The following is a 13,927-nucleotide window of genomic DNA, read 5'->3' as shown; positions in this document are numbered from 1 at the left end:
GTTTTAAAAAAAATAGATTTGCCACTCCCCAAGAGCTCCAAATGAGACGCTTGTTCTTCTGCCTGGAATAGGCCAACCCATCTGACATCTGATGAATTCTTAGCCATTTCTTCAGGAGTCAACTAGTGCATCATTCCACTGCCTCACGCACAATCCATGTGCATGAGAGTTTTAAAAGATATGGACACCTGGGCCTATCTGAGAGTAGGAGAAAGGATCAGCATTACAAAACAAAATAACACCAAAATAAAAACCTTCTCCTCTAAGCCACACTAACATGCAGCCAGGGATGAGAGTTGCTAAAGGAGATAAGATATACAGCGCATGGGTTTTCTCCTTCAGAGCAAGAACTTTGACTTCTTGATTCCAAATCCCTGGCCCAGCACACTGCCTGGCACATCACAGACATTTAGTAAATGTTTGTTGAAAGAATAGAAGCCTGATCGATGAAGTTTAATGAGAGTGAGGAGGATAGCAAAGGACGGGCTGGACATCACAAATAAAAAACAGTAGCAAGTGAGACAGTGAGTATCTCCTAACCTGGTAACCAGCCAATAAACTAGTAACCAGGGAGACAAAGTTGGGAAACAGTCAAGTAATGAGAAAAATGACCAAGAAGAATCAGTCTGGTCACCTGGACCAGCCAACCAAGTCAAACACCATTTAGGGAAGCGGTTTATTTAAGGAGGGTGTTCGTTCCAGAAAAGGGAAAAACAAAACACTTTTTGATGTAAAAGACTTGTCTCCACTGTGCTCTGAGAGTTTCTGGAGACCTCTGTTGACACTGCTCTCCAGTAGACCAGATTCAAAGCAGGTATTGAACGTGGTGGGCATGACTGGTTCCAATCCCGGCCACATATCAGAGAAAAGCCAGCAGTTCTAAAGACTCATTAGGGCACAACTGCTTCTAGATGTCATGAGTCTATTTTCATGAAGTAATGATATTTTTCATTCTATTGTACCACCTATGAGATATACTGCTCAGGGGAAAACTTGTACTATATCACTTGGAATATAAAATTATATCTACCAGTACATATGTCTATAAGGAAAAAGGCCATTTCTCAGTTGTTCAGTTAATATTTACTTTGGCAAATACAAGCACTTTCTAGCAGTTAATGATTATTTGTCCTAGTTCTGTGAAATATGTCATTGGTATTTTGATAGGAATTGTATGGACATTTTAATGATGTTAATGCTGCTTATTCATGAACACATATGTGCTTCTATTTATTTGTATCTTCTTTGATTTCTTTCTTCCATGCCTTATAATTTTTCTAATACAGGTCTTTTAGATTCTTGGTTAATTTTATTTCCAAGTATTTTATTTCTCTGATGCAAATGTAAATGTGATTGTTTTCTTAGTTTCCCTTTCTGATAGTTTATTATTGGTGTATGAAAATGCAATCAATTTCTGAATATAAATTTTGTATTCTGCTACTTTAATGAATTTATATATCACATCTAGTAGTTTTAGGGGGGTCTTTAGAGTTCTCTATATATAGTATCATGTCTTCTGCAAATAATGACAGTTTTACCTTTTACTTTCCAATTGGATGCCTTTTATTTCTTCTTGTTGTCTGATTGCCACAGCTAGGATTTCCAGTACTATGTTGGATAGAGTAGTGAAAGCGGACCTCCCTGTCTAATTTCTGATATTAAAGGTAACATTTTAGTTTTTGCCCATTGAGTATGATGTTGGATATAGGCTTTTTGTATATGGCCTTTAATACACGAGGTATGTTCCTTGTATTTTCACCTTGCTTCTATGTTGGTTAAATAAATATTACAACTGTCATATCCTCTGTTTAAAGTGGTCCTTTTATCAATATGTAATGTCCTTCTTTATCTCTTACTGTAGCCTTTGTTGTAAAGTCTCTTTTGCCTGATAAAAGTATTACCACCCCAGCTTTTTTGTTTGTTTCCACTTGTATAAAATATTTCTTTTCATCCCTTTATTTTCAGTCTCTATGTTTCTTTTGTTCTGAGGTGGGTCTCTTGTAGACCACATGTACAAGGGTCTTGATCTCTTATCCATTCAGCTACATTATGTCTTTTGATTGGAGCATTTAATTCATTTACATTTAAAGTGATTATTGATAAGTATGTATTCATTGCTATTTTATTCTTTATAACTATGTTCTCTCTCTCTCCTTCTCCTCCTCCTCCTCCTCTTCCTCCTCCTCCTCCTCCTCCTTCTTCTTCTTCTTTTCTTCTTCAAGAAATGCCTTCACATTTCTTGTGATATTGGTTTGGTAGTAATGCACTTCTTTAGCTGTTTCTTGTCTGGGAAGCTCTTGATTTCACCTTCAAATTTAAATGGTAGCTTTACTAAATAGAGTAGTCTTAATTGTAGGTCCTTGCTTTTCATCACTTTGAATATTGCAAGCCAATCCCTTCTGACCCAAAATGTTTCTGTTGGAAAATAAGCTGAAGCATCATGGGAGCTCCCTTGTAGATAATCAGTTGTCTTTTTCTTGCTGCTTTTAAGATTCTCTTTTTGTCTTTACTCTTTGTCATTTAATTACCATGTATCTTGATGTGGGCCTCTTTAGGTTGATTTGATTTAGGACTCTCTGTGCCTCTAGGACATGTATGTCTTGTTTTTTTCTCTCTCTCTCATTAAACTTTGTTTTAATGGGTCTCAAAATTCTGTGATAGAGTTTTGGTCAAGTTGTTTTCATTTAAAAAAAATACTGATTTTTCAAAACTAATAACTAAAAAACTGCCACTCACACACACAAAAAGCACAAATCGGCCACAAATCATTCTCCTTTCCTTCTGAAGGTTTTACAATGCATTGTAATCATTAATCAGTTTTTTTACTATTAGACTTAAATGGCCAATTGGGACAAACAGTTCTGAGATGGTTCTTCCACTACTGATTAAGACTGGGGTGGCAGGCATTAGAGATAATATTAATTTAGCCTTCTGAGCATTCTGGGAAGACTTGGTGACTTTGCCAGCCCCAGCTGCCTTCTTGTCCACTGCTTTGATGGCACTCACAGCAACTGTCTGTCTTATGTCACTAGCAGCAAAACAGCCCAGAGGAGGGTAGTCAGAGTGCTCTCAACATACATGGGCTTGCTAGGAATCTTAGTGATGATGTCAGCATCACCAGATTTCAAAACCTTTGGACCATCTTCCAGTTTTTTCCCAGAGCAACGATCAATCTTCTCCTTTAGCTCAGCAAATTTGCAAGCAAGTGAACTGTGTGACAATACAGCATAGGTGCGTATCCAGCACTGATTAGGCCTGGATGGTTCAGGATGATCATCTGAGCTGTGAAGCCAACTGCTTCCATTGGTGGATCATTTTTGCTGCCACCAGCCACAATACCACAACAGACATCTTTGGCATACACATTCTTGACACTGAAGCCCACATTGTCCCCAAGAAGAGCTTCACTTAAAGCTTCAAGATGCATTTCAACAAACTCTACTTCAGTTGTAACTTTGAGTGGAGCAAAGGTTACCACCATGCCGGGTCTGAGAACACCAGTCTCCACTCAGCCCACAGGGACAGCACCAAAACCACCAACTTTGTTGACATCCTGGAGGGGCAAACACAGGGGCTTGTCAGTTGGATAACCTGGTGGTAGGATGCAATCCAGAGCTTCAAGTAGTGTAGTTCCACTGACACTGGCACCTTTACAGGTGGCTTTCCATCCCTTGAACCAAGATATATTAGCCCATGGCACTAGCATGTTGTACTATTACAACCAGAAATTGGCACAAATGCTACTGTGTCAGGGTTGCAGCTAATTTTATTAATGTAGGTGCTGACTTCTTTAACAACTTCCTTGAATCTCTTCTGGTTGTAGGGCTGCTCACTGGAATCCATTCTGTTAACACCAACAATCAGTTTTTTTACACCCAGTGTGTCAGGCAGAAGGGCATGCCCACAGGTCTGCTCATTTCTGGAGATACCTGCTTCAAATTCACCAACACCAGCAGCAACGATCAGGACAGCACAATCAGCCTAAGATGTGCCTATAATCATGTTTTTGATGAAGTCTCTGTGTCCTGGGCACCAGTAATGGTCACATAATACTTGCCTGTCTCAAAATGGTAATACCACATTCATGTTCGGCTTTCAGTTTATCCAAGACCTAGGCATGCTTGAAGGAGCCCTTCCCCATCTCAGCAGTCTCCTTCTCAAATTTTTCGATGGTACTTTTGTCAATCCCACCACATTTGTAGATCAGACAACCAGTAGACTTACCAGAATCTACATGTCCAATGATGTTGCTGTTGATATAAGGCTTTTCCTTTCTTATTTTGGGCTTGATTTAGTGGTGCTTTTCACGACACCTGTGTTCTGATGGCAAACCCACTGTGAAAAATAGGACATGTGTGTCTTTTTATTTTACTAGGTTAGGAAATTTTTTAGCCATAATTTTTTTTCAAACAGGTTCTCAATTCCTGCGCGCTCTCTTCTTCTGGTACCCCTATGATGCAGATGTTGTTATGCTTTATATTGTTCCAGATGTCCCTTAGATTCCTCTCATTTAACAAACTTTATCCACTCATCCAGTGTGGCTCAGTGGTTGAGCATCAACCCATGCACTAAGAGGTCGCTGGTTCAATTCCCATTGAGGGCACCTGCCCAGGTTGTGGGCCCAATCGCTAGTGGGGTGCATGCAGGAGTGGCCAATCAATGTTCTCTCTCATTGATGTCTCTATCTCTCTCTCCTTCTCCCTTCTTCTCTCTAAAAAATAAAAAACAAAACAAAAAACACTAAAATCATTTTTTTTTCTATTTGCTGCTCTGATTGGGTGTTTTCTGTTATCTTGTCTTCCAAATCATTAATTCAATCCTCTGCTTTATCTAGCTTGATTTTGATTCCTCTTAGTGTATTCATCATTTTTGACAGGTTCTTTTTATGCTTTGTATGTCTTTTTATCTCTTTGTCGAAGTTTTCACTAAGTTATTGGAAGAACTTTATACCCATTGTTTGAACTCTGTATCTGGTAGCTTGCTTGCCTACATTTCATTTAGTTCTTTTTTTAATTTTATTTTTGTACAGATGTTTCTCCTTTTTACCCCATTGACACCCACCTCCTTATGTCTCCTAACCCATCCCGAGCATTGTTGTCCATGTCCATTGGTTATGTCTACATGAATATAAGTTTTGTGTTATATCTCTTCTCTCGCCCCCCCCACCCTATCTTCTGAGGGTTGTCACTCTGTACTGTACTTCCATGTCTCTGGGTCAACCCTATTCCTCAGACTGTTATGTTCATTATATTCCACAAATAAGTGAGATCACATAATATTTGTCTTTTTCTGCTTGACTTATTTTGCTTAGGAACATACTTTTCAGGTCCCTCCATGTCATCTCAAAGGATAAGAGATCTTTCTTTATTATAATTGCATAGTACTCCATTGTGTATATATACCACAGGTTTGTTATCCATTCATCTAGTGATGGACACCTGGGCTGTTTCCAGATCTTAGCTATTGTAAATAGTGCTGCTACAAACATGGGGGTACATGTATTCTTTCTGATTGGTGTTTCAGTCTTCTTAGGGTATATTCCTAGAAGTGGGATCACTGGGTCAAATGGCAGTTCAATATTTAATTTTTTGAGGTAACACCATATTGTTTTCAATAGTGGCTGCACCAGTCTGCATCCCCACCAGCAGTGTACTTGAGTCCCCTTTTCTCCACACCCTCGCCAATACTTGCTGTTTGATGATTTGTTGATGGTAGCCATTCTGACAGATGTGAGGTGATACCTCATTGTTGTTGTAATTTGCATCTCTCTGATGCTCAGTGAGGTTCACCATTTCTTCATATGTCTGTTAGCCATTTGTATGTTCTGTTTGGAGAGGTATCTATTCAGCTCCTCTGCCCATTTTTTGATTGGGTTTTTTGTCGTCCTTTTGTTGAGTTGTATGAGCACTCTATATATTTTGGAAATTAACCCCTTATCTTATGTATCATTGGCAATGATGCTCTCCCATACAGTGGGTTGTCTTTCCATTTTGATGGTTGTTTCTTTTGCTTTTCAATTTGATGTAGTCCCATGTGTTCATTTTTTTTGTTGTTTCTGTTGCCTTAGATGATGCATCAGTAAAAATTCTGCTGCATATGATGTCTGAAATTTTGTTGCCTACATTTTTTTCTAGGATATTTATGGATTCACAGGTCACATTTAAGTATTTTATCCATTTTGAGTTTATTTTTGTGTATGGTGTAAGTTGATGGTCTAGTTTAATTTTTTTGCACGTAGCCATTTAATTTTCCCAACATCATTTATTAAAGAGGCTGTCTTTATGCCACTGTAAGCTCTTGCCACCTTTGTTAAATATAAATTGAGCGTATTGCCTTGAATCTATTTCTGGGTTCTCTGTTCTGTTCCACTGGTCTATATTCCTGTTGTGCTAGTACCAGGCTATTTTGATTACAGTGGCTTTGTAGTATAACCTGAAATCTGGTAATGTGATCCCTGCAACTTTGTTGTTCTTTTTCAAGATTGCTGTGGCTATTCAAGGTCTTTCATATGAACCTTTCAAGTATTTCTTCTAGTTCTGTGAAGTATGTCGTTGGTATTTTGATGGGGATTGCATTGACTCTATAGATTGCTTTAGGTTCTATGGACATTTTAATGATGTTAATTCTTCTAATCCATGAACAAGGGATGTGCTTCCACTTTTTTATATCTTCCTCTATTTCTTTTTTCAATGACCTGTAGTTTTCTGTGAATAGGTCCTTTATTTCTTTGGTTAAGTTTATTCCTAGGTATCTTAATTTTTTGCCACAATGGTAAATGGGATTGTTTTTTAATTTCACTGTCTGTGAGTTCATCATTGGTGTATAAGAATGCCATAGATTTCTTGACGTTAATTTTGTATCCTGCTACTTTGCCAAATTTATTTATTAACTCTAGTAGGTTTTTGATGGAGTCTTAGTGTTTTCAATGTATAATATCATGTCATCTGCAAATAATGAGTTTCACTTCCTCCTTTTTTATTTGGATCCCTTTTATTTTTTTCTTCCTGTCTGATTGCTGTGGCTAAGACTTCTAGTACTATATTAAATAAGAATGGTGCCCTGGCCGGTTTGGCTCAGCGGTTAGACCATTGGCCTGCAGTCCGGAGAGACCCAGGTTTGGTTCCCGCTAAGGGCATGTACCTCGGTTGCAGTTTGTCCCTGGCCCTGGTTGGTCGTGCGGGTGGCAGCCACTCGATGTGTCCCTTTCACATCGATGTTTCTCTCTCTCTCTCTCTCTCTCTCTCTCGTCTTCTCTCTCCCTCCCACTCTATCTGTGCAAAAAATGGAAAAAAATGTCCTCGGGTGAGGATAAAAAAAAAATAAGAATGGTGAAAGTGGGTATCCCTGTCTTCATCCTGTTCCAAGGAAATGCTTCTAGTGGCTGCCCATTAGTATGATGTTGGCTCTAGGTCTTTCATATATGGCATTTATTATGTCGAGAAATGATCCCTCTATTCCCAGATTGCTGAGCATTTTTATCAAAAATGGGTGCTTGATTTTGTCAAATGCTTTTTCAGTATCTATTGATATGATCGTGTAGTTCGTATCCTTCATTCTGTTTATGTGGTGTATCACATTTATTGATTTGCAAATAGTATACCAGCCTTGCATCCCTGTGATGAATCCAGCTTGGTCATGGTGAATAATTTTTTTGATGTATTGCTGGATTTGATTTGCTAGTATTTTGTTCAGTATTTTGGCATCTATATTCATCATGATATTGACCTGTAGTTTTCTTTCTTTGTAGTGTCTTTCTCTGGTTTTGGAATGAGAATTATTCTGGCCTCATAAAACAAGTTTTGAAGTCGTTTTTCTTCTTGAATTTTTTGAAATAGTTTCAGGAGAATGGGTGTTAGTTCTTTTTTGAATGTTCAGTAAAACTCCCCCGTGACGTCATCCGGGCTTGGGCTTTTGTTTGCTGGGTGAGTCTTGATTACCTCTGCAATTTCCCTAGTTGTTATTGGTCTGTTCAAGTTTTCTATCTCTTCCTGGTCCAGTTTTGGTAGACTATGTGCTTCTGGGAATTTGTCCATTTTGCTTAGATTGTCGAATTTATACAGTACAGTGGTTCAATGTAGTTGTTAATGATCTCATGTATTTCTGTGCTGTCGGTTGTTACTTCTCCTTGTTCATTTCTGATTTTGTGTATTTGGGTTCTCTCTCTTTGTTTCTTGGTGAGTCTGGCTGAGGGTCCATCAATCTTGATTATCTTTTCAAAGAACCTGCTCTTTGTTTTATTGATCCTTTGAATTGTTTTTTTAGACTTCATGTCATTTATTTCTGCTCTGATCTTTACTATTTCTTTCCTTCTACTTGCTCTAGGGTTTTCCTTTTGTTTGCTTTCTAATTCCTTAAGTTGTGAGGTTAGATAGTCTGTCAGAAAATTTTCTTGTTTCTTGAGGTAGGCCTGTAGTGCTATGAACTTCCCTCTCAGAATTGCTTCTGCTGCATCCCATAGATTTTGTGTTGTTGTGTGTTCATTTTCATTGGTTTCCAGGAAGTTTAAATTTGATCTCTTCAGTAACCCATCCATTGTTGAATAACATGTTATTTAGCCTGCATGTGTTGAAATGTCTTTGCATGTTTGTTGTAATTGATTTCTAGTTTCATGCCATTGTGATATGAGAAGATGTTTGATATAGTTTCAATCTTATAGAACGTGTGCCCTAACATATGGTCTATCTTTGATAATGTCCTATGTGCACTTGAGAAGAATGTGTATTCTGTAGTTTTGGGGTGTAATTCTCTGTAGATATCTATTAAATCCATTTGGTCTAGTGCTTCCTTTAGAGTTTCTGTTTTCTTGCTAATTTTTTGTCTAGAGAATCTAGTCAGTGATGTTAGTGGGGTGTTGAAGTCCCCTGCTATGATTGTATTGCTGTTGATTTCTCGTTTGAAATCCTCCAGAAGATTTTTAATATATTTTGGTGCTCCTATATTGGGTGCATATATGTTTATGAAGGTTATATCCTCCTGTTCGATAGATCCTTTCAATATTATGTAGTGGCCTTCTTTGTATCTTGGTATGGCCTTCATTTTGAAATCTATTCTATCAGATATGAGTATTGCTACCCCAGCTTGTTTTTTCTTTTTGTTTGCTTGGAAGATTTTTTTTTTTTTTGTCCCTTCACTTTCAACCTATGTGAGTGTTTTGTTGTGAGGTGGGTCTCTTGTCAATAACGAATATATGAGTCATGCTTTCTTATTCAATCAGCTACTCTATGTCTTTTTATAGGACCATTCAATCCATTTACATTTAAGGTGATTATTGACATGTACATATTTAATGGTATTTTTGTTTAGTTTGGTTCTATTTTTCTTCCTATTTCTTCTACTAATTACAGCAGTCTTTGTAACATTTCTTGCAGTGCTGGTTTGGTGCTAATATATTCCCTTAGACTTTTATTTTTTTGTCTGGGAATCTCTTTATTTGATCTTCTATTTTGAATGATAGCCTTGCTGGATAAAGTAGTCTTTGATTCAGATCCTTGTTTTTTATAACCTTCATTACTTCATGCCACTCCCTTCTGGCCTGTAGTGTTTCTGTTGAGAAGTCATCCTAGAGCCTTATGGGGTTTCCTTTGTAGGTAACCTGTTGCTTATCTCATGCTGCCTTTAGGAATATCTGTTTGTCTTTAATTTTGGCATTTAATTACTGTGTGTTTAGGTGTGGGCCGATTTGTGTTCTTCTTCCTTGGGATGTCTGTGCTTCTTGAACATGAATGCCTTCTTCCTTTACCAAGTTAGGGAAGTTTTCTGTCACTATCTTCAAATATATTCTCTAACCATTGCTCATTTTATTCTTCTTTAGGGATTCCTATGATGTGAATGCTATTGTGTTTCCAGTTGTCCCACAGTTCTCTTAAGCTGTCTTCCTTTTTTTAAATTGTATTATCCTTTTAGTTTTCTGATTGGTTGAGTTTTTTCTACCCTGTCTTCTAATTCACTGATCTGATCCTAAGCTTCCTTTACTCTGCTGTTTAGTCCTTCCAGTGTGTTCTTTATTTCTGCTATGTCATTCTTCATTTTTTCTTGGTGTTTTTAATTTCCAGTTGGTTGATTTTCCATGTTTCTATGTCTTTACTCATGGTGTTGATGTCTTTACACATGCTGTTGAGCTTTCTTAAGATCATGGCTCTGAATTCTAGCTCTGTTTACTTGCTTATCTGCATTTCACTTATGTCATCTTTGGTAGAGGTCTCTTGTTCTTTCATTTGGGATTTGTTTCTTTGTATCACCATTTTGGCTATCTCAGTGGGTTTATAAGCCTGCCAAATTTTCCCTGTGGGTGTTGGTGTTCTGCTGTTTGTGGCTCCCTCTATTGGGTTTGGATGTGCATGGGAGGACCCATGTTTAACACCAGTCAAGTCTTAGTTTTTGGGGTAGATTTGCAAGCCCAGGAAAGGTTCAGTTATCCTCTAGCCTTTTACCTGGAGGCTATTTGTCACAGTTACTTGAAGAGCCCTGGTTTCTCAGTTGAATGAAAAACTCCCTCAGGTGTTGCACAAGAAGATTTCCCAAGGGTGGGGTAGAGGTTGGTTATTAATGAGCCTCAATTTTCATTTCAATGGCCCATTTGAGTGGGGTTGAATTTCTGAGGGTGGGGCCGCCACCTCTCCCCAGAGCCCTGGGAAGGAGCAAGATGGCCACTGTCCTGTGTGGCTAAAACTCAGCAAAAGCTTTAAGTGCTCTCCATATCCCAAGTGTCCTCACACAGTCCCAGTTCTGTCCACCCTCTCTCTGCTGGAGTGAGTGGCTGTGACTATTTTAGTGCTCTGTCCCGGCCCTCTGAGCTGTGGAGCTGGCTTGGTATTTTAACCTCAAGGGTGCTGCTCGCAGCTAAGACCGCTGATGTCTGTGGGCTCCCAGCCCCCCTCTTGTGCTTCTACAATCCTACCAAGATCGATTCAGTGTCCCTGCTTATATGGTCCTCGCAAGCTGCTTTTCTGTTGCTTTTGCCAATGATTTGTCTTTATTTTAGATGTAATTCTAGTTTGGTCCTGGGAGATGGTCTGTGTAGCTTCCATTTACTGTGCTACCATTTTGAAATCTCTCTGTTTTTATTTTTAACTACAGCTAAGTAACTGTGGGAAAACTTGACTTCTTTGAGATGAAGATATTTTCTTCTGACAGAGAGAAATGACGTGGAAAATCAGATGGAGAAAAAGTGCTTCATATGAGAATGAACATCTTTTGGTCAAGAAAACATCTTGCTGTATCAGATTAAATCCCATAGTATGTCACTGTACAATTTCCAATGAGCCTCAAGGGAACACAGGCATAATAATTTCTCTGCTGTATTCCAGATACAGTGGCTAACCGCTTCTTCGCCTCTGCCATGCCTGGGGTGGCGAATCCAGAGACAAGGGCAGAAGAGGCGCAGGGCTGCGGATCCGAGATTCAGGCTGAGGCCACCAGCAGAGCCAGCTGGTGCCCTTTCTAAAATCTCCCTTTCTGTGTGCCACTTGTAGAGCTAACTGGGTTGTGCTGTGATGTTGTCTGAACCACTAGTTGTGTTGGTTGGGGTCACTTGGACGGAGATGCAGTGCTCGTCAATGTTAGGTGCTGCCTGTGACCAGCCCTGAGCCACCTGTTTGAAACAACAAATTGATACACACTTTGAGGTTGCCTCTGTTGGGCTTGGGTATGTGGGGGGGAAATGTAGCTGTATAGCAAGGCCAGTTTTCACCAGCTCTGAGCCTGAGGGAAAATCATCAAAAGGCCCAAGTCTCCCTGAGATCCACCATCTGTTAGCTGCCTGTTAGGCTCAGTCACTGAAAAGCCTCTGGTAGTACTTGAGTTACATGAGAGATGCTCTCAGTGAGTCAGCAGGTAGGGGCAAGTGGTATTCACCAGGTTAATACAGATTCAAACTTGGTGTCAGTGCTGGGCTTGAGGCCATGCAGCAATGGTCTCAGGGTATCCAAAGGTCAACTGGTACCCATTTGGTGCCTTAAAACCTTTGTGGTGGAGGAAGATTTCAGGTATTAATTAAGGTGAGTGAGGCCATCAGTATCCATCAGGCCCAAGCATACAAAGATTTGGCCATATGAAGAAAGGGTTCTGTTTAGGAATGGTAGCATCAATCTTGCATGCAAGAGAAAAATGGCCCCACCCAAGAGCCACACAACTCAGTTTTTTCCAGAATCTGCCCTGACACCCTGGAGAGTCTTCTGTACCAGGGAACCAGGCTGGCCAAAATCTCACTGACAATATTGCTGTGTACAATCTCATGAGGGTGTGGCCACCAGGATTCAAGAGTGTGGAGCTGGTGGTTCTCCTCTGGTGGGGCTTGTGGATCTCTGGAAGGGTGCACTTTTGGCTCATGTGTGCAGCAGCCCTGGCCTGTGGTGGTTGGGGTACAGCTTCTCTGGCACTCTGAGTGCCCACAGTGTAGCTACTCTGGCCCAGAAAGAGGGGTGTTGCACTTGGTGCTGTTGCTCTGGTGTGCTGTGGGGAATGAGGGAAGAAATTTTCTCCACCCTAGGGCCACAAAACTCTTTGATTCTCCCTGAGATCACCCTCAAGATCTTTTTAGAAAAGTCTGTGCCATAGGCTCAGGCAGTCAATTCATCTGCAGGGCATGAGCTCAGTTGGGCGAGGTGACAGGGGGCAGGAAGGTGGGAATTGTTCAGTTCCTCTAGGCCAATGCAGTTTGGAAGGAACTGCTCAATCCAGGAAAGAAGACATTTGTGGGTATCATAGGAGACAGACTCAGCACAGGGACTCTGGTGGCTGTCCCTTCAGCTCTCTCCTCGGAGCCACACAACCCAGTCTGTCCTCACAGGACTCTAGTCTGCTCCTAGCCACCCTTCTGCAAATGAGATTTTTGTGTGTTGGTCCTTTAAGAGAGCCCCAGGGTTTCTAGCAGACTTCTGTCTCTCTGGCACACAGAATCCCTGCTGATTTTCACAGCCAGATGTTATGTGAGGTTCTCTTCCCAGCTCTGTTTCTCTGGGCAGGGGTCCCTGCATGCAGTTGAGACCCATATATCTCTGTATTCTCAGCTGCTGCACCCATGTGGGTGAAGGGTCAGCCCTTTTTGCATCTCTGCCCTTCCTACCAGTCTGAATGGGGTTGCTTCTGAAAATCCTTTATTATAAGGCTCCTTTTCATCTAGTCTTCAGTTAGTTATTTAGGATGATTGTTCTGTGGTTTAGTTGTAATTCCAGTTTGGGCCTGGGAGGAGGTGAGTGTATCTACCTACTCTAATGCCATATTTTTTCTCAAAAAAATAGTAACTTCTTAAATAAAATCCAATTGATTAAATTATTTCTGCTTTTAATGGAAGAACATCATTACTTGTTTTTTGGGCGGGTATTTTGTGTGTGTGTGTGTGTGTGTGTGTGTGAGTGAGAGAGAGAGAGAGAGAGAGAGAGAGAGAAGTCCTGCTTGTGGAATCCACAGTGAACAGTATGAAAATTACTGAAATTTTTAAATATTTTTCTCCTTGTGAAGCTGTGTGACCAGATTTATGGGGCAGCAAGGGGAAGGGAGGAAGGAGAGGGCCAGCAATTCATTCAACTAGGATCACCAAAGTTCACAAGTTGGAGTTCTTGACCTTTAGTCAGAACATGGGCTCCTCTGATAATCAGACTAAATAATTAACAACCTCCCCAGAAAACAAACACACATCGTTTTCTACGCAGTTCCAAGCAGTTCCCAAAGAGACATGTCACCATGGTGCCTACCAAGTTCAGTGAATTTTTCCAGGAGCAATGCCCAGCCATGTTCAGCTCACTCCTAAACTCCAATCCAACAAGATGCCCTATTCCAACCAGTCACAGGGTATCCCCAGGGCCACAATGCCCAGTCCATCAGTGAGAGTTAGGTCTTCACTGTGCCTGGGGCTAAGATGTACATGGAGACAAAGTGTGAACAAGAATGTCACAAGGGGTGTTTATACAGAGAACCGAGGTGGGGTGCT

The 13,927-nt window shown here is 40.3% G+C and overlaps 1 pseudogene; it reads right to left on the bottom strand.

Moving 5' to 3' along the window:
- Positions 1-2,790: 2,790 nt before the first annotated feature.
- LOC118642093 lies at positions 2,791-5,102 on the bottom strand (annotated as a pseudogene).
- Between the last annotated feature and the right edge of the window lie 8,825 nt (positions 5,103-13,927).

The sequence above is a fragment of the Molossus molossus genome, unplaced genomic scaffold (assembly GCF_014108415.1).
Source record: "Molossus molossus isolate mMolMol1 unplaced genomic scaffold, mMolMol1.p scaffold_m16_p_3, whole genome shotgun sequence".
Classification (NCBI taxonomy): Eukaryota; Metazoa; Chordata; class Mammalia; order Chiroptera; family Molossidae; genus Molossus; species Molossus molossus.
The sequence above is the reverse complement of the archived record's forward strand: the minus strand, read 5'-3'. Positions and strand labels throughout refer to the sequence as shown.